At 47.4% G+C, this 22,862-nt stretch overlaps 1 non-coding gene across 1 annotated transcript; it reads right to left on the bottom strand.

The window, feature by feature from the left end:
• Positions 1–7,933: 7,933 nt before the first annotated feature.
• On the bottom strand, positions 7,934–8,006 carry TRNAG-CCC (transfer RNA glycine (anticodon CCC)). The gene has a single exon. It is a non-coding gene; the product is annotated as a tRNA-Gly (tRNA).
• Positions 8,007–22,862: the final 14,856 nt, after the last annotated feature.

The raw sequence follows: 22,862 nt of genomic DNA, 5'->3' as shown, positions 1-22,862 counted from the left end.
GGCACTTGTACGGAAAAAGGGACTTTACAGATGTGATTGAGGACCTTGAGATTTGGAGACGGTTCTAGATTATCCAGGTGAACCCTACATGTAATCACAGGGGTCCTTATAAGAGGGAGGCAGAGTGGGACTCGACTACAGAAGTACGACATACGACGATGGAAAAAGAGATCAGAGGGATGCAACCAGGAGCCAGGGAATGCCGGCAGCCTCTAGAAGTTGGAAGAGACAAGGAATTGTTCCTCCCCTACAGCCTCTAGAAGGAAGCAGCCCAGCTGACACTTCGATTTTAGGTCTGTAGGACCCATTTCAGACTTCTCACCTCCAGAACTGTCAGAAGAAATTTAAGCCACTAAGTTTGTGGTAGTTTGTTACAGCAGCTGGAGAGAATTAATGCATAGTGCGATACATTTTCCTGCCATTCCCCATGTGGTTTCTTGTTCCTAGGACTCTCTTCCTCTAACGAACTCCTATATATCCTTCAAAGCCCCACTGAAACATCACCACCTCTGACCAGGCTCTTGGTGTGGAATTGATGGTTATTTACTCATTGCACACACCTCGTTCAGAGCATGATTCATGGTGCTGTGGTCAGCTCTGTAAGCAAGTAGCATCCTCTCCATACACGTCCACACACAGGAGAAGGTAGAGGAAGCTTCATTCCTGTGTCCTCTCGCCTCCCTGGGACAGACCAGCTGCTTAATGAACTGTGTGAGAGCTGAATGAACCCTGGACGAAGTGATTGATCAAAGGAACGTGTCCCTCCAAGTGGAGACCCCCGAGTGGGCCTGCTCTTGGTAATAAGCGTTATGGAGGAGAGATGTATGGGGGCTCGGGGAAGATTTACTGATGATCCAACGACTGGCACAGACTGGAGTCCCCCATGTAAGCGCAGCGCTGGGAAACGCAGCGGTTCTCTGCGCGGGTGGGGCAGGTCTGATGTGGGAGCGGAGGTGGGGGCCACAGGAGTCGAGGGAGGTGGGAGGGGGGGAAGCGGGCTGGCGGAGTCCATGCAGACGCACAGGGCTCCGGAGCCCCACCCTGGTTCCAATCTGCACATGGGGTGGCTGGTCCTGAGGGTGCTGTGGGCTGTCCAGCGAGGGGTGATGCCAGCGTGATGAGGAGTCCCACCTGCAGAGGCTGGGAGGGCTCCCCGGGCAGCTGCTTCTCCACCAGGGGCGTCCTTGCGTGTTGCGGGGAAGGCGGGCTCTGCAGGTGCTACGGCAGACTTGATTCTGTCCTGATTCAGCCTTCAAGGGGGAGACATTCCAGAATCAAATCCATCCTCAGCCCCACACAGTACCCTACACACACACACACACACACACACACACACACACACACGCACACACACACACACGCACACACACACGCACACGCACACGCACACGCACGCACACACACACACACACACACTGGAGCCACGGCAGGATCTCGGCGAGCCAGTCTGTCCAGGCGATGGCCCGTGAACGCACCCTGCTCGTGCTCCAGACGTAGCCTGGTGGCTGGAGAAAGCCCTGGGCAGGGTTCGGGGCGGGATGAGCCCAAGATGAGGGAACCCAGGCTCGGGGACCACGAGATCCGTCACGGGTCCCCCAGGGTAAGCCACAGCGCCGGGCCGCCCTCCCCCAGGGGGATCTCTCGCCACAGGGCTCCCAGCACTTTTCCTGGCACCTGCCAAAATAGCTGTTTTCAGGTCGCATGGGGAGGGCTCCCACTGCATCAGGAGGATAAATGCTTCACCACCTAAATCAACTGACTGTGCCCGCGGGCCTTCCTGAGCGCTGTTCCCTCCCACCCACCGTGGGGGAAACCAGAGACCATCCTGGATCTTTACCCTGAAGTTTTATACATCAGGAGACCTGGCCTAGAGGGTCCCTGGTCGGTTGGGAGGTGAGGGAAGAACAGTTTCATTACACGGTTTACAACAGAAAGGGGCTCAAGACTCTCGCCTTATTACATATCAGGTGGGAGCATCTTACAGAGACTGGGAGTCAGAATTCTTGCTCTGAGGCCACCTGAGCCCTGGAGGCGTGTGTTCTGGTGTCTGGGGGGATGCAGAGCGGTGGCTTCAGTAAACCCCCGCTCCGGCCCTGCCTCTCACAGCACGGGCGGGAGGTAACCCCGTCTGCACCACGTTCCAACTTGGGAAATGTCGTTCAGCCGCGTGTTCCCAGGGGTCACTCCACGTGGCTGCCGCAGATGCCGTTCACTCTTCTAATCCCCAGTGTCCCCCTGGACCCCAGTGTGACGTCTAGCCCCGCTCAGGCAGTGCCAGGGTCGTCCTGCCTGCTGCCCCCTCTCTCCAGCCTCGCCGCCCGGGGTCCCTCCCAAACACTGGCCAGCACCATCCCCCGCAGACAGGTCGATGTGTGGGCAGGTTTCCCGGCTCTCTCTGACTGCCCCCATCTCCCATGCTGCCCTCCCTCCTCCGGTGGGTCAGGGGGGTGGGCCAGGGAGGGCAGAACTCAAATCCCAGCTTCTCCACTCACCCACTGGCTGGATGACCAGGGGCGGATGCTGAACCCCTCTGGCCTTTCTCATGCAGTCATTCATGCACCAAACCTGCAGTCAGTCAACAGATGTTTATCACATGTTGGCGTGCGTCAGACACTGTGTTCCACCTGGGCCTGGGGAACAAGCTGGCACAGCCCTGACCTCCTGAGCCCACGCTGGTCCATTTTCCTCGTTCTCCACTGGATAGAGCCTTTGTCCAAAAAATGTAGATTGAACTCACATATCATAAAATTCACCTATTAAAAATGTATGCAACTCAACATATGACATTTTAGAATCAGTTCATTAAGACACACACACACGCGCGCGCGCATGCAGAAATGTGGGTGGAATTGTACTGAATCTATAGACTGATCTGGGGAGAACTGACATCTTTCAATTCACGAGGATTTGTCTCCATGAATATGGTATATTTCTCCATTTATTGGGTCTCCTAAAATGTCTGTCGATAATGTTTAATGACGTTCTCCACAGAGCTCTTTTCTATCCTCTTTTAGATTTATTGCTAGGTGTTCTTTAATTGCTGTTACTTTTTTTTTTTTTTTTTTTTTGCGGTACACGGGCCTCTCACTGTTGCGGCCCCTCCCATTGCGGAGCACAGGCTCCGGACGCGCAGGCTCAGCGGCCATGGCTCACGGGCCCAGCCGCTCCGCGGCATGTGGGATCCTCCCGGACCGGCGCACGAACCCGCGTCCCCTGCATCGGCAGGCGGACTCTCAACCACTGCGCCACCAGGGAAGCCCCGCTGTTACTATTTTAAAAATTAGATTTTCTACCTGTTACCTGTTGCTAACTTAAAGTAATATATTTTTTAAATGTACTGATCTAGTTTTTAGAAATCTTGCTAATCTCTTAGTAATTCTGATAATTTGTCTATAGATTGTTTTGGGTTTCTGCGGGGAACAATCATGTCATGTGAAAATAATGACAACCTGGTTTCTTTTCCTAAAATCGTTCTTTTCTTGCTTTTTCTTGCCTTGCTGAGCTGGCTGGCACCTCCTGGTCGTGTTGTCTTGAGGTGGATACACTTGCCTGGTTCCTGATGTGTAAGAGAATGTTTTTAATAGTTCACCTTCAAGCAGGCTGTTTGCATAGATTTGGTGGGTATTCAATATTGGTCAAGGAAATCCTCTTCTAGTCTTAGTTTGCCAAGTTGGTTTTTAAATGTTAAAAGAGTACTTACAACTCGTTATGCGTATTACCTTATTAATTTTTTCACAACAACCCATGAACTGGGTCCTCTTCTCTTCTCTTTATAGATGGGTGGCACAGCAAGGTGGGGTAACTTGCCTGACGTCAAACAGGTGACGCAGCAGCTGATTCAGTCCAGGGTCCAGGTTATCAATCACCACCCTACTCTGCCTTCAACAGCAAGAATAAAACAGTTAAAAACCTAAGGTAGAATAAATAGCAACAAACTCCAAAATTTGGTTCTTTGAAATATTAAGCAAGTAAATATTTACCAAGACTGCCTAAGAGTAAAAGACAGGGCAAAAGTAAAGAATATGGAAAGCAGAAGAAGACACAGCTACAAGCACGATAGGGCGCTGTAAAATCCTCAGAAACTATTATAAACAACTTTACATGAATATTGTGGCTTTTTGTTTTTTGGGTTTTTTTCGGCTGCGTTGGGTCTTCGTTGCTGCGCGTGGGCTTCCTCTAGTTGCGGCGAGCGAGGGCTACTCTTCGTTGCGGTGCGCGGGCTTCTCATTGCAGTGGCTTCTCTTGTTGCGGAGCACGGGCTCTAGGCACACGGGCTTCCGTAGTTGCGGCACACGGGCCCTAGAGTGCATGGGCTTCTGTAGTTGCAGCGTGTGGGCTCAGTAGTTGCAGTGCGAGGGCTTAGTTGCTCCGAGGTATGTGAGATCTTCCTGGACCAGGGATCGAGACCCTGTCCCCTGCACTGGCAGGCAGATTCTTAACCACTGTGCCACCAGGGAAGTCCTATATGAATATTTTGAAAAATTAGAAGGAGTAGACTTTTTTCCAGAAAAATATGTTATCAAATTTTACTTAAGGAGAAATAGAAAACCTACAACGATGAAAATAACTGAGCAGCCCCAGGCCATTTCAAAGGTGAGTTTTAACACATCTGCAATTAGCAGACAATATCTATCTCATTCAAACTTTCAGAAAAGAAAAATAAAAGCAACTTGAAGAGGTGGTGCACCCTGGCCTTAGACCTGTCTTTAAAAGAAGAGGCAGATGTGGGCCAAATCTATACACACACATATAAAACCTTAAATGAAGAATTAGCAAGTTCAGTCCAACAGATTATTTAAAAAATCTGTCATGAAAAAGCAAGCTTTATCCTAGACATGTAAAGTTGTTTCAGCAAAAATTAGATCCACACCTTCCATAAAACTTCTAGCTGGATCTAAAATCTTAGTGTGGGAAACAAAACTATTAGAAGAAAATACACAAGACGAGCTCAGAATCTCAGGGCAGGAAAATTCTGAGTCAAGAAACAAAGATCATAACTCGTAAAGGAAAGAGTGATCGATTTGATTACGTCAAAATTTAAATGGTCTGTAGGACAAAAAACAAAGATAAACATTGAGCAACAGAAGACATCTGTGGCCTATTCATCGGAAGGAAAATTAATGCCCTGGATTATCCATCACTGCCGTGACCCAATGAGGAAGAGGCAGACAGTCTCGTGGAAATGGACAAAAGATATAAACAGAGGGGAAATCTGAATGTCCAACGAGCATAGAAACAGACAGATGTCCAGGCATCGGTTGGGTGGGCTCATCCAGGGACGGGAGAAGGAGCAGAGTCCAGCGCTTTCCTTCCAGAAATTCACCCTCAGAGGCCATGACACACGCCCGGGGGGCACACACAGGGGCTGGAGGCAGCTTTGCTGGTCGTGGCCAAAAAAATGGGAAACGGCCTGTACGGCCATCGTGTGGAATGGATAAATGACACGGAGGTACACTCATATGGGGAAATACTGCAGCACAGTTGAAACAAAGGCTGAACATTTTGCATACATTTTGAAACATGCAACACAACGCCATCCATTGTTTCCAGACGGCCATCCATGTAGAAGAGAAGGTGAACCCCAGGAGAAACCACATTCAGAACCGTGTGGCTTTGGGAGGGCGACGGGGAGGGGGGGAGGCAGAGCAGGATGGGCAGGAGACACGCAAACTGCATCTGTGACTCGTGTTTCCTTTATTCCCACAGATCTAAATAAAAACAATAAGATGTGGCCATTTGTGGATTCTGGGGGCTGGGAACAAGGGTGGAACTTTTCCTCGATGCTTTTCTGTGTTTCTAGAATGTTTGGAAAGAGACAGCGGAGGACGAAGGACATGAGGAACGACAGCAGAGAGGGGGAGAGAAGAAGGGGCTTCCCTCCCTTCCTGCAGTCCTGACTCACACAAGCCGCCAGCCGGCGGCTCCGTGAGGCTCCTGGCTATTGATCGGAAATTCACTCTCTCGCCACGAGCTCCCCGGCTGGTGTCGGCAGCGGCAGTCTGGATCATGAGAATTGCCACCCCTGGGGTAAGCTGGGCAGGGTGTACAGAGAACGTGGTGGAAGAGGGGTCAGGCCAGAAGCTGGAGAGCCCACTCTCAGGCCCAGCCGCCCCTCAGGCTTGCTGGGTGGCCTTGGGCAGGTCACACCCTTTCCCACCCACATTCTGACGAGGAGGGTCTGGCTGACCTCGTACAATCCTGAGACCCCTGGGTGTCCACATCACCGCATGCGCCACTGGGAAGCAAAGGAGGACCTGCTGAGAAGGGAGCATATGCTTGGGGTCTTGAGGAATGAGTAGGAGTTTACAAGATGGAGGAAAGAAGGGTGCTCATGTCTGAGGGAACAGCACGGACAAAGGTACGAAGGCATGACAGGGCTTGGCGAGCCCAGGAGGCTGCAGACAAGCTGAGTTGACTTCACCTTCCCTTGAAGCGCCCACACCATCCCACCTGTGACTCTGGCACCTGTGACCTCCAGCGAGAACAGACTTGCACCTGCCAGGAAACCTCACCCAGGGCTGTACCTTCAACCCCTGTGTGGAGCCATCTCCCTGCCCCAAAGAGTTGCGCAGCCATTTGAACCCTGTGTGGGTTTCGCTTTGGGTTCCAACATGGGAAAATCAAAAAGTAATCCACTTAACTGAGATATATGGCTACTGCCACTGACAGCAAAACAAATGCTGTCTTTCTCCTCCATTACCATTCTGGACCAAATCAATATCAAAACAACCAAAGTCTAGACGCATAAATGTCAAACTATTTAACAAGAAGCAGTTAGCACAGAAAAAACACTTAAGTGGCAATTGAGGGGTCTGACGAGCCTTAAAGTAGCTTACGAGGATTTATGGGAGATAAAAACAGTTTAACTAAGCCTGGAGCCTGGACCCGAGGCCCAGCACGGGGGCCAGCAGGGCTTTGTCTTCCCTGTCAGGCTGCCGAGTGGGGCTGCCTCGTCCAAGGAGAGAGAGCCCTTTCTCTTCTGGGTCATTTCCGCCTCGTTCAGCGGCACGCTGCATTTGTATTAATAATAATATAACATGATTTCCGTCATGGGATGTTGGGATGCAGCCCTGTAACTGTAGCTTTCCAGTTAGCCCAGGTCCCACTCGTGACCTGTTTCAACATAGCAACAGCGATAGCTGACCGCGTGACCACCATATTCCAGGCACACACATTATGGGATATAGTCAAAAACCACCAGTGAGGTGGGGACTTTCGCCTCCGTGTGGACGGGGAAGAAGTAGAGGCGCAGGCTTCGCTCAAGGTCACTGCTGGGTGTACAGCTGAATCCCTCCCCTGGAGCCTGTGCTCTGCCCACCCACCATGCTGCCACACCAGCGTCCACTGTGGACTCGGTACGGGTGGTCTGCGCAGGTCCCCAGGGAGGAGGAAGATGACCTCCCTTGAGGACACATCTCAAGTGGCCTTCGACTGCCCATTTGCTGGTTAGTGGAATCGACGGCGGCTTCTTAATTGTTGGTAATGACTTCAGCCCCATCCAATGATTGCCGCACTTAACGAGGGTCCATAAATCACCTTAAGTTTTCGGAGGGTAAACGAGAATAAGATTGCAGTTTGAAAACTACTCAGATGGCCGTGGACGGCATCACCACCCCTCCTTCCATCAGCTCCTATGGTAGGTCAGTGTTTTCCTACAGGGAGACCTCACTGTAAGCAACAGCTATCATTCCTGGGATATATTGGTAAATTTCACGGTTGTGACCCAGAGTCATCTTTCCATGCGCTAAGGCGAAGGTTGGCAGTTCTTCACACAGTTCAGATAAGGGCCACCTACTGCGACCAGCTTGCTGAGTCTTTTTTTTTTTTTTAGTATTTATTTATTTATTTTGATTGCACTGGGTCTTAGTCGGGGCACACGGGATCTTCGTTGCAACATGCAGACACTTAGTTGCAGCATGCATGTGGGATCTAGTTCCCTGACCAGGGATCGAACCTGGGCCCCCTGCATTGGGAGTGCAGAGTCTTACCCACTGGACCACCAGGGAGGTCCCTAGCTGAGTCTCCTTGAGGTGGGCATAACCATGGTTCACGTCTCTCTGCTTCCATAGCCTCCAATTAAAGTGAAAGCTACAGCCTGGTTGACACTTGGCCACCCTTTTAAGTTTGTCGTGACTCTGCCTGTCCCTTCACTGGACAGGGGAGCCCTCCAAGGCAGGCAGAGCACCAGCTACAGTGCCCAGGATGCAGTATGTGCTCAGCGATGCGCATACGGCTCAAAGAATAAGTGGACTTTTCTTTCTTTGAAATTAAAGGACCCTCCTTCTGGCAATGCAGTGATCTAGATGTCTGGAGAAATCCACCCAGCTCAGAACAACTTAAAATGCTGGATGAAATAAATATGCACTATACACACATTTTATACATTTCAAGGAAAATCTTTTAAGATGCATATCTGAGCTAGTAAAAAAGAAAGGGAAACCCTCGATGGCTAGAAATGATGAGAACCACGAACCCAGGGCAGCGAGCCAGCACAAAGGCGGGGTTCACTGGGACACCTCTGCCTATTCTGGGTGTCTTAGAGATAAGCCTTGAAGGGTCCCACGTAACTGGGGACGAGAAACAAAACCAGGGCCCCAGCAGGGTCGTAGGTTGGGACGGAGACCCTTACCTAAGCCAGTACTTCTGAAACTAGATGAGAAAGACACCACTTCACAGAGGGAAATGGTGAGTTCTGAGTAGAGCAGAGAAAGCTCCCGTGAGACTTCCTCCCACGAGGGCCTGGGGTCACACTGCTGTGCATCCCCTCAGCCAACAAAAGTAAGGTGGGAGTGAGGCTTAGAGTGGCCCTAGGATACTGGAGACGCCAGGTGTCAGGCAGGAGGGAGTGCAGATCTGTCCAGGGGGTGCATTCAACCCAGGCCTCAAGACATTTTCCACAAAGTAAGTTACAATTAATATAAAATACTAGTGAAAAAATAATGCCCGAGGAAAAGTCACAACGTTTAAAACCTGCGGAATTAGATCCACAGAGACTGCAACAGTGGAATCATCCATGAATATATTTAAAGAATTAAAAGTTGGTGTTGAAAATTTGACCAAGGAGAGGAAATCGTCAACCATTTGAAAGAAGCAAAAAAAAAAAAATTCTAGAAACTGAAAATGTAAAGACTGCAATTAGAAAAACCATTAACCAGCAGAGTCGATACAGCTACAGAGAGAATTACCGAAAGGCAGAAGAGACATGAAGAAATCACCCAGGAGGTAACCCAAAGAGACAGTGACATAGAAAATACGGAAAAGAAGTCAAGAAGAGATCTTATAAGCATTAAAGGAACAGAATCAGTAGTTTAAAAATCTTCCCAGAAACACACACACACACACACACACACACGCACAGTCCTAGATGTTTTACAGGTCAGTACAACCAAATGTTCAAGGAACAAATAACCCCAATCACTCCCAAGTTCTTTGAGAGAATAGAAAAATAGGAAACATATTCTAGTTCATTTTAAAAAAATAGAACTTACTATATTAGCAACTAGTGTTGGACTGGAGTTTCTATGACCTGGTGAAGAATATCTAAAAAACAAAAATGAAAAGAAAAACAAAACAAAAAAATCTTACTGTAAACATCATACTCGGTAATGAAACAAAAAAACCCCAATTCCTTTAAAGTCTAACACAAAATCCATTAATCACACTTCTATTCACCTTGTATTGGTAAGAACAGGCAGTAAATACAAGAAAAAGAACTAAGCTATATAACAATTTTAAAAGAAGAAACAGAACTGTCATTATTATTCTACAGTATGGTTTTTCTACATAGAAAACCCAAAATAATAACACAGAATCTATTAGAAGTAATAAGAGAATTTAGTAAAGTTTCTATTTAGAACAGGAATAAATTAAAGTCAATTGCATTTATATGACAACAGCAGTTAGAAAATGCTCATTTTTAATAGCAGCAAGAAATGAGGCATTAAGAAATACATCTGAGGGCTTCCCTGGTGGCGCAGTGGTTGAGAGTCCGCCTGCCGATGCAGGGGACGCGGGTTCGTGCCCCGGTCCGGGAAGATCCCACATGCCGCAGAGCGGCTGGGCCCGTGGGCCATGGCCGCCGAGCCTGCGCGTCCGGAGCCTGTGCTCCGCAACGGGAGAGGCCACAGCAGTGAGAGGCCCGTGTACTGCAAAAAAAAAAAAAAAAAAAAAAAAAAGAAATACATCTGAGAAAAGATGTGCAGAAGATTAGGTAGAAAATTATAAAATATTTACTGGAAGACGACAGATAAGCCCTAATGGTGAGTTCTCTTGTGGATAAAACTCAATGGTCAGTTTTTCCCCTAGTGAATCTGTAGATTCAATACAATTCCAATCAAATACCAACAGATTTCTTGTTAATAAAACTTGGTAAACCAATTGTAACATTGAGGTGGAACAGCAAAAAAGCCACAATGAGCCAGACACGGATGAAGAAGGTGGTGAGGCTAGGAGGAGTTCTCCTTTCCAGACACCATGGGTGTTGCAAAGTTATGGTCACGAGGGTGGTGTGATATTGCTGCACGAATAGACTATACAGGCAGTCCTCGGAGATGCTACGGGTCAGTTACAGACCACCGCAATAAAACACAACGTTTGGCTTCCCAGTGTATGCAAAAGTTACGTTTACGCTATACTGTAGCCTATAAAGTGTGCAATAGAGTTATATCTAGAGAAATAACGTACACACCTTAATTAAAAGATACTTTATTGCTAAAAAGTGCTAACCGTCTTCTCAGCCTTCAGCAAGTAGTAACTTTTTGGAATAGTGACAGCAAAGATCACTGATCACACATCCCCATCACAAATATAGTAATAACGAAAAAATTTGAAATATTGTGAGAATTATCAAAACGTGACACAGGGACATAAAGTGAGGAAATGCTTTTGGAAAAATGGCACGGTTAGATTTGTTCAATGCAGGTTGCCACCAACCTTCCATTTGTAAGAAACACTGTGTCTGTGAAGTACAATAATTAAAGCACAATGAAACAGGGTGTGTCTACAGAGAGGTAAATGGAGTATTTAGACACAGACCTATGTGTGTGCGGAAACTTGACTTATGATCCTACACTGATGGGATACAGACCGATAGGACTACTTTGCAAAGCAATTTCTAGTACAGCTGAAGACGCGCATACCCTACGTCCTAGAAATTCCACTGTTCTATAGAGATACGTTATCAGAATCAGTCAGGAGGACTTAGAGATGCAACTTCTCAGCGCTAACCCGGTTTTACTGCATCGGAAATTGGGGAGGTGGTGCCCAGCAGCCCGTTTTAATAAGCCCCACGGGTCATTCTGATGCATATGTTCAGGTTTAGCACCAGCCTTAGAGAAACACCAGCCCCTGTTCATCAGAGACATGCGCGTCCTGAGAAGCTGTGGGGAGCAGAGCTGCTGAGTGCCGGGCGTGGGCTGACTTTGGGTGGGAAGAGCACCCCCTTGCTTCCACCTACATCCCCGCTGCTCTTCTCGGACCTCTTTGCATCTGCTTCTCCTCTATGCAGTCATCTCCAGATGTTGGAGCGCCCGAGTCTACTATGTCGTAGGCGCTGGGGATTCATCTGTGAAAAACAACACGAAAAAACCTCCCTGCCTGCAACAGAGCTTACAGCTTAGTGGGGAGCGCAACTTCAGTAGTGTAACGGAAGGCTTTACGTGTTTACAGTAGGGTAGAGGAGCTTGGGGCTGGGTGTGGAGCTGGGGGTTGCAGTTTTGAACACCATGGCCAGGGCAGGCCTCACTGAGAAGGGCTGTTTGAACATAGACTTCAGGGAGTGTGCTGGGCAGCTGACTGGAGAAGAGTGCTCTGAATGGAAAGGGCAAACCGTGGAAAGGCCCTGGGGTGAGCTGTGTCTGGACGCTCCAGGAGCAGAGTGGCCGGTCCAGAGTGAGCGATGGGGAGGTGACGGGGGCCAGATGGGGTCACCATTTAAGGCATCGGGAGGACTTTGGCCTTTACTCTGAGTGAGATGAGGAATCGCTGGGGGCTTTGGGGCAGAGAAAAGAAGTGAGGTGAGAAAAAAGATCATGCTGGTTGCTGTTTCAAGAACAGTCTCTGGAGGCAGTAGTAAAGCAGGGAGACCAGTAAAGAGGCTGGAATGACGGTGGCTTAGGCAGTGAGGAGCAGAAGAGGGGAGAAATGGTCTGAGTCTGGGTGTGTTTTGAAGGCTGAGCCAGCAGGACTTACTGGCGGCTTGGATGTGGGTGGGAGGACAGTGCAGGCACCCAAGATGACTCGAGATTTATGTCCCCTCTAACTGTGAGGTTGCAGGTGTAACAGGTCAGGGACCCTAGGTTGACAATGTCTATTGGCACCAGGTGGAGAGGCCGAGTGGGCAGCTGACCTCGTGGGTCTGGAGTTCAAGGCCAGGCTGGAGCTGTGAACTTGGAGGGGGTGGGGGTGGGCTCTTAGCTATAGGTGGATGAGATCACCTGGAATGCTCGTGGCCAGAGACGAGAACCGAGGGCAGAACCCTGGAGCCCTCCAGAGCTAGGAGGTCAAGGGGAAAAGGCAGAGCCAGCGAGGAGACTGAGGCAGGAGGGAGGCGATTGCCCTGGATAGCGTGTAAGGAAGGCGTTTCCTGGAGGAGAGATGGTCCAGCTGAATCAGTGCCACGAGAGGCCGCGTCACGCAGACACAGAGGCAGCCAGTGGTGGTCCCTTTTGGGACATGCTGGGGAGCGGCTGGTGGGGCTGTCTGGAAGGGTTTTAGCAGCAGCAGGAGGTGATGAGAGGCGGTGACTCAGGCGCCTCTCCCCATGCGCTGCCGTAAAGAGAAGCAGGGGCCAAAGAGCTGCAGGCGGAGGGGGGAGGGGCTGAACGGTGGGGGGAGGGGCAGCTGGGCTACACGCCCTGGGAGGGTCCCATCCAGACTCGGGGAGACCTGGGGGACCTTCCGCAGTGGTACTTGGGACACCCCGATGGCCAGGCACCCTCTCACATCTGTGCCCCCGACCCACTGCAAGACACAGGACAGTTCTGCGGCCTTGAAGCCATGGTGACCCTCTCAAGGGGCATGTCCTCTCCAGCACCGGCTCCGTCCCCTCCCTCCGGGGTCTGCCCAGTGCTCTGGGGGCAAGGAGCAGTTACTAAGGGCGCCTGGGGCTGCGTGTCCAGACTCCCGGCCTCTCCCTCTCAGGCCCACCAGCCACACGGGCCTGATTCCTCCAGCTCACTCTTGCCTCCTGGCCTTTGCAGGTGCTGTTGCCTCTGCCTGGACCGCCCTTCTCTCTGCGCTTCACCGGTTCATTCCTGCTTGTTCTTCAGATCCCTGCTAGCCCTTCCCAGGAACTGTGGACTGGCTGTGGCGGATAAGATTTCATGTTCTTGACACCTGCAACTAACACAACATTGTAAATCAACTATATTTCAATAACATAAAATTTCAAAAAGAGTTCCCGTTCTGTGGGGCTGTTTCTGTGATTATCTGAATGTCCCCTGAGGGCAGGACCTCCTTGGTCTTCTCTCTTGCTGACCCACACAGCTCACTATTTGTCGGATGGGTGGATGGGTGGGTCGGTGGATTTGTATTCAATATGATGTCAGTTCCCTAGAAGCAGAGCCTGAGTCAGGGATGCTATGCAAGTGGCTTATTGGGGGCACGCTCTCAGGAGAAGCTGCAGGATGGCAGCATGTCTCTGGGCCCCTCGAGGCTGTAGGGCTGGGCCTTTGTCTCAGCATCAGACAGGCAATGGCCACAGGCCGCCTACTGAGGAAGGGTGGGCTCAGCCCTGGCATCGCCAGGCCAGGCGGCTCAGGCTGGCTGGGGGCTGTTCCCCAGAGAGAAGGGTGTCTGGGAGCCATTAGCACCAACAGCCCCAGCAGCTGGGGGGCCAGTGGGGGAGGAAAGGAGGGCGGGTGCACCACCAGGTTAAGGGGCTTGGAGTGGGGGGTCCCTGGAGCTGCAGGATCCCTGACACTTGCTGAGAGGCCGATTCTCGAGCCCTAGACCTGTGGAATCAGATGTTCCGGGGCCGGGCTGTCTGTGTTTCATGAGCTCTCAGGTGATTCTGATTCTTCTCAGGCTTAAGAACTCAACATTGCGGGGCTGCGTAGGACTCCCTTACATCTCCACCTCTGTCATTTCATGGGCAAGTGACGGAGGCCCAGGGGTCTCCTCCCTGTGGGAGCACAGAACCTGCTGGCTTGGCCCACTCCGTCCTGGCGGGTGAGGCTCCTAGGGTCCCTGTAAGAAACTACCACAAACTTGGGCCTTGAAACAACAGATACCGATTCTCTCACGGCTCTGGAGGCCAGCAGTCTAGATCAAGACATCGGCAGGACCAGGCTCCCTCGAGGCTTCTGGGGGGGATGCTTCCTGCCTCTTCCTCTTGCTGAAGGCCCAGGCGTCCCTGGGCGTGTGGCCTCATCCCTCCAGTCTCTGTTCCATCTTCACGTGGCCTCCCCTCTGTGTGTTGTCTCCTCTTCCTATAAGGATACTTGTCCTTGGATTTAAGGCCCAGCCTAATCCAGGATGACCTCCTGCAAAACACCCCACCTCCAAATAGAGCCACATTCTGAGGCTCCAGGTGGACCTGGATTTGGAGGGTGTTACTCACCCCGCCGCACAGCTTCTTCCTTGGGTGTTGATCTTGTTCACATTCGTCAGTGCCAAGCGTTCCCTCTGTTCCGTGGGCCCTTGAGGCAGGGGCTGTTTCTGACTTGTCTCCGCATCTCCGACACCATCCCGGGGCCTGTTACCTGCTGTGAGCTGACTAAAGAGCTCGGGGGGAGTCTGGGGAAAGGAAGATTTTTGGAGTCAAACAGGCCTGGGTTTGGTTCCCGCTCTGCCCTGTCCCCTGTGGCCGGGCATGTTGGTGGCCTCTCTGAGCCGCAGCTGGCTTGTCTGTCGAACGGCAGTAATGGCATCTACTCTCAGGGTTTGTTGTGAGTTTGAAAGTAAAGTAAATCACCGGGCACGGGCTGCATACCTCTAATGACAGCTGTCCTTTAAATCATACACGTTTCTGAATTGACCCCCCCACACACACAAGGGAGGTGGAGAAACTCGGGATCCTGGACACCTGAACAGGAAAGGACGTCACACACCATCCGGCCCATGTCCCAGTGTGGACAGAGGGGCCTCCAGGGGTCCCCGAATCCCACATCTGCGACCTTCCCACCAAATTCTCAGCAAGAAGGGGACACTTCCTGTGTGGGAAGGGGCAGAGACCTGCAACCTGCCTGGGGCCGACACTCTCAGGGGAAAGGGAGGTGGCGGCCTCGTTTTAAAAAGCACGGTTCCAGAAACAATTTGTCAGAGATTGATCTGAGGAGGACGCTGGGAAACGGCTCCCGTTTGGGTCCTACCTGGACCGCTCCCGCCCCACTCTGAGCTATTCTGATTCCCGGCATCGCCTTTCTCATCAGAGGAAAAGACGTTTGCCTAAATTTAGAAGCTTTTCTGGAAGAGAGGACGCAGCTTGACAGCCAGGAGACCAGGAAAGGAACACAGCTCAGGCCACAGCCTCACCTGCCCACCGACACTCAGATGGGGTCCCGCCACTGCGGGGAGGGCAAGGGGGGCAGGGCCTGCTTTCTTTGCCGGGTCCTCTGCGCAGCGCGGGCCCCGTGAGCGTGAAGCACGAGACCACCAGCTCATGTCTCCCTCGTGGGTGTGATTTTGCCCGTTTGTAATTGAATAACCCCGAGGTCTCAGAGCTGGTGAGAGGCTGGGCCTGATCCCACCCACCTCCTTGCTCAAGCCCGTTTTAGGCTTCCCTCCTCTCCACCAAGACAGGAGGTTTATTTCCCCCGGCGACCGTCTCAGAGTCGAGGGTCAAAGCCTCGGTCTGCCTCTAGAGGTGGGTGGTCGGAAGGAAGAGACAAGTCCCCTGCACCACAGCTCAAGAGGGTGCGGGAGTGCCCACCTCCAGACCCACCAGTGAAGCTTTGGTTCTGCAGACGTGATGTGACTTCGTAAGGTCCGGTCTGAGGTCAAACCTCCTGTCCCCAGAGCAGTGTTCTTCTCATGACGGAGGAGCCCCTGCCTGGAGCAGGGTCTGGCCCCGCAGTCCTCAGTTACCAGGTGAGTAAAACGTGAAACCCTCACCGGCCCCTCTGCACTGCCCTTCTCAGCCATTAAGCGTCTCCTGTTCCATTTCCCCACCCAACCAGCCAGAATTCACCAGCTGAATCCTTTCCTCCGAGGAAAGGGTGTGCCACTGCCTGATGCGTCCTGGGACCCCAGGAGACGCGACACAGGGAACCGCAGGAGGGGCCTTCCCCATCCGAGCCCTCAGGCCCAGGGCATCCGCACAGAGATGGGGATGATGGGAGAGCCCTGGGCGGTGGTGCTGGGAGCTGTCCCTGGTGCTGACCGCAGGCGTGGGCTCCTCCCCCTCTCCAAAAGTCAGCCCAGTCTCTGTCCTAGCCCCGTCCTTTCGGCTTTTCCAGGCCCTCTGACTCACCCAAATCCCGTTTATAACTGTCCACTCACCAACACTCAGTGTTGCCAGGTATATCGTTATATATTTGGAGAATAAATAGATTAGACTTATCGCCACCTTCATGGAGCTCGGGGTCACATGGGGGAGACAAGCAGGTGTGTAAACAGATGTCCTATAAGGCATAAGGGGATACAGAGGAAGTGACGTATCCAGTACCCTGACCCTCGTCATTCTTCTACTCAAAAATATCGCCAGGCACCTTCTGCACACAGGCTAGTTCCACTCACAGAGGCTGCGGAAGAAAGGATAAACAAAGTGTGATCTTTTCATACAACAGAATAGTATTCCACCCTAAAAAATGAAGGCGATTCTGACACATGCTACAGCATAGAAGAACCTTGAGGACAACATGCTAAGCGAAACAAGGCAGTCACAAAAAGACAAATCTTATATAATTCCATTTATATGAGGTCGCTAGAGGAGTCAAATTTATAGGGAAAGTAGAATGATGGGTGCAGGGGCTGGGGGACAAGGGAAGGAGGAATTCGTGTTTTACAAGGATAGAGTTTCTATTTGGAAAAGATGATGGAAAGTTTCTGCTGATGGATAATGGTGAGATAGTGGTTCAACAGTGCGAATGTACTTAATGTCACTGAACTGTATATTTAAAGTGGTTAAAATCCAACAAGGACCTACTGTATAGCACAGAGAACCACACTCAATGTTTTATAATAACCCATAAGTCTGAACAACTTTGCTGTACATCTGAAACTAACACAACATTGTAAATCAACGAAACTTCAATAAAAATGATTAAAATCGTAAATTTTATATTGTGTATACTTCACCACATTCTTAAAAAAAGACCGTTTTAAAAAACGACTCATAAGTCAAAGAGATGAGGCCACCACTGGCCAAACCTGCAAAATTTGAACTTCACTAAGAATAATGCAGTTATTAACTGCAGTGATCTAAGATGCATTAAATATGTTTAAATTCATGAGTTCATAAGGATTAAAAAACATAAACCCCCCCAATTGGCCACCAGTGGAGGACACTGCTCTGAACATTTGTGTACAGGTCTTTGTGTGAACATATGATTTTATTACTCATGTGTAAATAAACATGAGCGGAATTGCTTGGTCACATGGTAACTATCTGTTTGACTTTATAAGAAATTGCCAACCTGGCTCCAAAGAGGTGACACGACTTGTAATCCTTCCATTCCAGCAGGATAAGAGCTTCATTTGTTCCATGTCTTCGCCAACACTTGGTGTGGCTGGTCTTTAATTTTAGCCATGCTTGGGGAGTGTAATGGCATTTCATTGTGTTTTAATTTGCATCTTCCTAAAGATTAGTGATGTTGGGCTTCTTTTCACATGCTTATTGAACACTAATATATCTTCTTTTTTGTTTTTGGTTTGTTTAGTGTGTGGGCTTTTTAAAAATTGAAGTATCCTTGACCTACAACACTATGTTAGTTCCTGGTGCACAGTATAGTGATTTGATATTTCTGTACATCACAAAACAATCACCAGGATAAGTCTAGCCACCACCTGTCACCATACAAAGTTATTACATAGTTATTGATTATATTCCCCACACTGTACATTATATGCCCATGACTCATTTATTTTGCAGCTGGAAGTGTGTACCTCTTAATCTCCTTCACCTATTTCACTCATCCCCCCACCCCTCTCCCCTCTGGAAACCAGCTGTTTGTTCTCTGTATCTATGAGCCTGTTTCTGTTTTGTTATGTTTATTTGTTTGTGTGTGTGTTTGTTTTTTAGATTCCACATATAAGTGAAATCATGCAGTGTTTGTCTTCTTTGTCTGACATTTCACTTAACATAATACCCTCGAGGTTCATCCACGTTGTCACAAAAAAAAACCCAAACCATTCTTTTTTATGGCTGAGTAGTATTCCATTGTGTGTGTGTGTGTGTGTGTGTGTGTGTGTGTGTGTGTGTGTGTGTGTAAAGTATCTTCTTTATCCATTCACCTATTGATGGACACTTAAGTTGCTTCATATCTTGGTTATTGGAAATAGTGCTGCAATGAACATACAGGTGTGTATGTCTTTTTGAATTAGTGTATTTTTTTCTTCAGAAAAATACTCAGACTTAGAGTTTCTTGGAATCGTATACTAGTTCTATTTTTAATTTTTTGAGGAACCTCATATTGTTTTCCATAGCAGATATACCAATTTACATTCCTACCAACGGTGTACAAGTGTTCCCTTTTCTCCACATGCTTGCCAACACTCATTATTTGTTGTCTTTTTGATAACAGCCATTCTGAAAGATGTGAGGTGGTATCTCATTGTGGTTTTGATTTTCATTTCCCTGTTGGTGATGTTTAGCATCTTTTCTTGTACTTGGCCATCTGTATGTCTTCCTTGGACATACAATGTCTATTCAGGTCCTCTGCCCGTTTCTTAATCGGGTTGTTTGTTTTTATTTTTTCTTGATGTTGAGTTGTATGTACTTGATCATGATGTATAATCCTTTTAATGTGCTGTTGAATTCATATTGCTGCTGCTAAAATTTTGTTGAGGATTTTTGCATCCATGTTCATCAGTGATATTGGCCTGCAATTTTCTTTTCTCTCTTTCTTTCTTTCTTTCTTTCTTTCTTTCTTTCTTTCTTTCTTTTTCTTTTTTTTTTCTTTTTGATGTTTTTGTCTGGTTATCGTATCAGGGTATTCTGGCTTTGTAGAATGAGTTTGGGAGTGTTCCATCCTCTTTAATTTTATGGAATAGTTTGAGAAGAATAGATGTTAACTTTTTAAATGTTTGGTAGAATTCACCTGTGAAGCTGTCTGGTCCTGGCCTTTTATTTGTTGAGAGTTTCTAAATTACTGATTCAACTTCATTACTGGTAATTGGTCTGCTTATATTTTCTATTTCTTCCTGATTCAGTCTTTGGAGGAATTTGTCCATTTCTTCTAGGGTGTCTGTTTTATTGATGTATATTTGTTCATAGTAATCTCTTATGATCCTTTTTATTTCTGGGGTCTCAGTTGTAATGTATTCCCTTTCATTTCTAATTTTATTTATTTGGGTCCTCTCTTTTCTTGATGAGTCTAGCTAAAGGTTTTTCAGTTTTGTTTATCTTTTCAAAAAATCAATTCTTGGGCTTCCCTGGTGGCACAGTGTTTGAGAGTCTGCCTGCCGATGCAGGGGACATGGGTTCGTGCCCCGGTCTGGGAAGATCCCACATGTCGTGGAGTGGCTGGGCCCGTGAGCCATGGCTGCTGAGCCTGCGCGTCTGGAGCCTGTGCTCCGCAGCGGGAGAGGCCACAATGGTGAGAGGCCCATGTAACGCAAAGAAAACAAAACAAAACAAAACAACTCTTAGCTTCATTGATCTTTTCTATTTTTTTTTTAGTTTCTATTTTATTTATTTTATGCTGGGATCATTATTTCTTCTTTCCTTTTACTAACTTTGGGTTTTGATTATTCTTCTTTTTCTAGTTCCTTTAGGTGTAAGGTTAGGTTGTTTATTTGAGATTTTCCTTGTTTCCTGAGGTAGGCTTGTATAACTATAAACATTCCTCTTAGACTGCTTTTGCTGTATCCAGTAGATTTTGGATCATTGTGTTTCCATTTTTATTTGTCTCCAGGTATTTTCAAATTTCCTCCTTGATTTCTTCAGTGACCCATTGGTTGTTTAGTAGTATATTGTTTAGCCTCCATGCGTTTTTTGCAGTTATTTTTCTTGTAGTTAATTTCTAGGCTCATACCGTTATGGTTGGAAAAGATGCTGGATGTGATTTCCATCTTCTTAAATTTACCGAGACTCGCTTTGTGGCCCAGCATGTGATCTATCCTGGAGAATGTTCCATGTGCACTTGAGAAGAATGTATATTCTGCTGCTTTTGGATGGAATGTTCTCTGTATATCTATGAAGTCCATCTGTTCTAATGTGTCATTTAAGGACAGTATTTCCTCATTGATCTTCTGCCTGGATGATCTGTCTGTTGATGTAAGTGGGGTGCTACAGTCTCCTACTGTTATTACGTTACTGTCGATTTCTCCTTTTTGTCTGAGATTTGTTTTATATATTTAGGTGTTCCTATGCTGGATGCATATATATTTAAAATTGTTATATCTTCTTGTTGGATTTAGCCCTTTATCAGTATGTAATGTCTTTCTTTGTATCTTGTTACAGTCTTTGTTTTAAAGTCTACTTTGTCTGATACTTTGTCTAGTGTTGTTACACCAGCTTTCTTTTCATTTCCATTTGCATGCAGTACCTTTTTCCATACTCTCACTTTCAGTCTGTGTGTGTCTTAAGATCTGAAATGAGTCTCTTGTAGGCAGCATATATTTGGGTCTTGTTTTTGTATTCATTCAGCCACTCTGTGTTCTGATTGGAGCATTTAGTCCATTTACTTTTAAAGCAGTTATTGATAGGTATGTACTTAATGGCCATTTTGTTCATTTTCTTGCTGTTTTTGTAGTTCTTTTTTGTTCCTTTCTTCTCCTTTCACTCTCTTCCCTTGTGACATAATGACTATCTTTAGTATTATGTTTTGATTCCTTTCTCTTTTTTGTATGTGCATATTTATTATAGATCTTTGGTTAGTGGTTACTAGGAGGGATATACATATATACACCTTTATTTGAAGTTGATAATCTGTTCATTTTGAGTGCATTCCAAGAACCCTGCCGTTTTGCTCCCCCTCCACCATGTTTAATGTTTTTGACATCATATTTTACATCTTTTGTTTTGTGTATCCCCTATTTATTGTGGATATAGATGAGTTTACTACTTTTGTCTTTTACCCTTCCTACTAGCTTGGAAAGTGAATGATCTACCACCTTTACTGTATTTGCCTTTACCAGTGAGATTTTTCTTTTTTTAATTTTCATATTTTTAGTATAGTCTTTTCTTTTCCACTTGAGAAGTCTTTTAACCTTTCTTGTAAAGCCAGTTTACTGGTGTTGCCATTCTTTTAGCTTTTGCTTGTCTGTAAAAATCTTTATTTCTCCTTCACTTCTTTTTTTTTTTTAACATCTTTATTGGGGTATAATTGCTTTACAATGGTGTTAGTTTCTTCTCCTTCACTTCTGAATCAGCCTTGCTAGGTAGAGTATTCTTGATTGTAGGTTTTTTCCCTTCATCACTTTAAATATGTCAAGTCACTCCATTCTGGCCTACAAAGTTTCTGGTGAAAAGTCAGCAGATAGCCTTATGGGAGTTCCCTTGTACATAACTAGCTGCTTTTCCCTTGCTGCTTTTGAGATTCTCCCTTTATTTTTAATTTTTGCCATTTAATGATGATGTGTGCTGGTGTGGACCTCTTGGGTTGATCTTGTTTGGGACTCTCTGTACATCCTGGATCTGTTTCCTTCCCCATGTTAGGGAAGTTTTCAGCTATTATTTCTTCAAATAAGTTCTCTGCCCCTTTCTCTCTATCTTCTTCTAGGATCCCTGAGTTAGTACACTTGATGTTGCTCCAGAGGTCTCTTAAACTATCTTCATTTTTAAAAATTCTTTTTTCTTTTGTGTGTTCAGCTTTGTGATTTTCACTACTCCATCTTCTAGTTTGCTGATTCATTCCTCTGTATAATCTAATCTACTGTCGATTCCTTGTGGTTTACTTTTTATTTCAGTTGTTTTATCCTTCAACTCTGTTTGGCTCTTCTTTATATTTTCTAACTCTTTGTTAAACTTCTCGCTAGGTTCATCCGTTCTTCTCCTGAGTTTGTTGAGCATCTTTATGGTCATTACCTTGACCTATTTACTGGGTAGATTGATTTTCTCCACTTTGCTTAGTTCTTCTTCTGGGTTTTATCTTGTTCCTTTGTTTGGAACATATTCCTCCATTGCCTCATTTTGTCTAATTCTTTTTGTTTTTATTTCTGTGATTTGTTAGGTTGTTTACATTTTCTGATCTTGGAGAAGTGGCCTTATGTAGGCTACACCCTGTGGGTCCCAGCAGCACAGTCCCCTCCAGTCACCAGAGCTGTATGCTCTAGGGGTGCCCCCTATGTGGATCACATGGGCCCTTCTGTTGTGGCAGGACTGACTACTGTGGCTGCGCTGGTAGGTGGTACTGGTCCCCAGCCTGGTTGGCTGCCACGCCCTGCCTTGTCCAGAGGTTATTGGCCAACTGGAGAGTGGGGCCAGAGCCCAGTGCATCTGGCTGTGTGGCCCAGGGGGTCCTGGAATATATATTCTTTAGTTACATACTGTTCAAATCTCTTGTGCACTTTTAAGTTTAGTTACCTTATTGATGTGTGTGTGTGTGTGTGTGTGTGTGTGTGTGTGTGTGTGTGTGTGTATATATATATATATATATATATATATATATAATGGATACAAATTCTTTACCATATATATATTTTATAACTCTTTTTTCCTGGTCTGTGGCTCATCTTTTTCATTATCTTTAAAAGTTTCTTTTGTAAAACAAAAGTTTTATCAAGCCCAATGTGTCAATTTTTTCTTTTATAGTTAGTGG

Source organism: Tursiops truncatus, chromosome 5 (genome assembly GCF_011762595.2).
Source record: "Tursiops truncatus isolate mTurTru1 chromosome 5, mTurTru1.mat.Y, whole genome shotgun sequence".
NCBI classification, from domain to species: Eukaryota; Metazoa; Chordata; class Mammalia; order Artiodactyla; family Delphinidae; genus Tursiops; species Tursiops truncatus.
The sequence above is the reverse complement of the archived record's forward strand: the minus strand, read 5'-3'. Positions and strand labels throughout refer to the sequence as shown.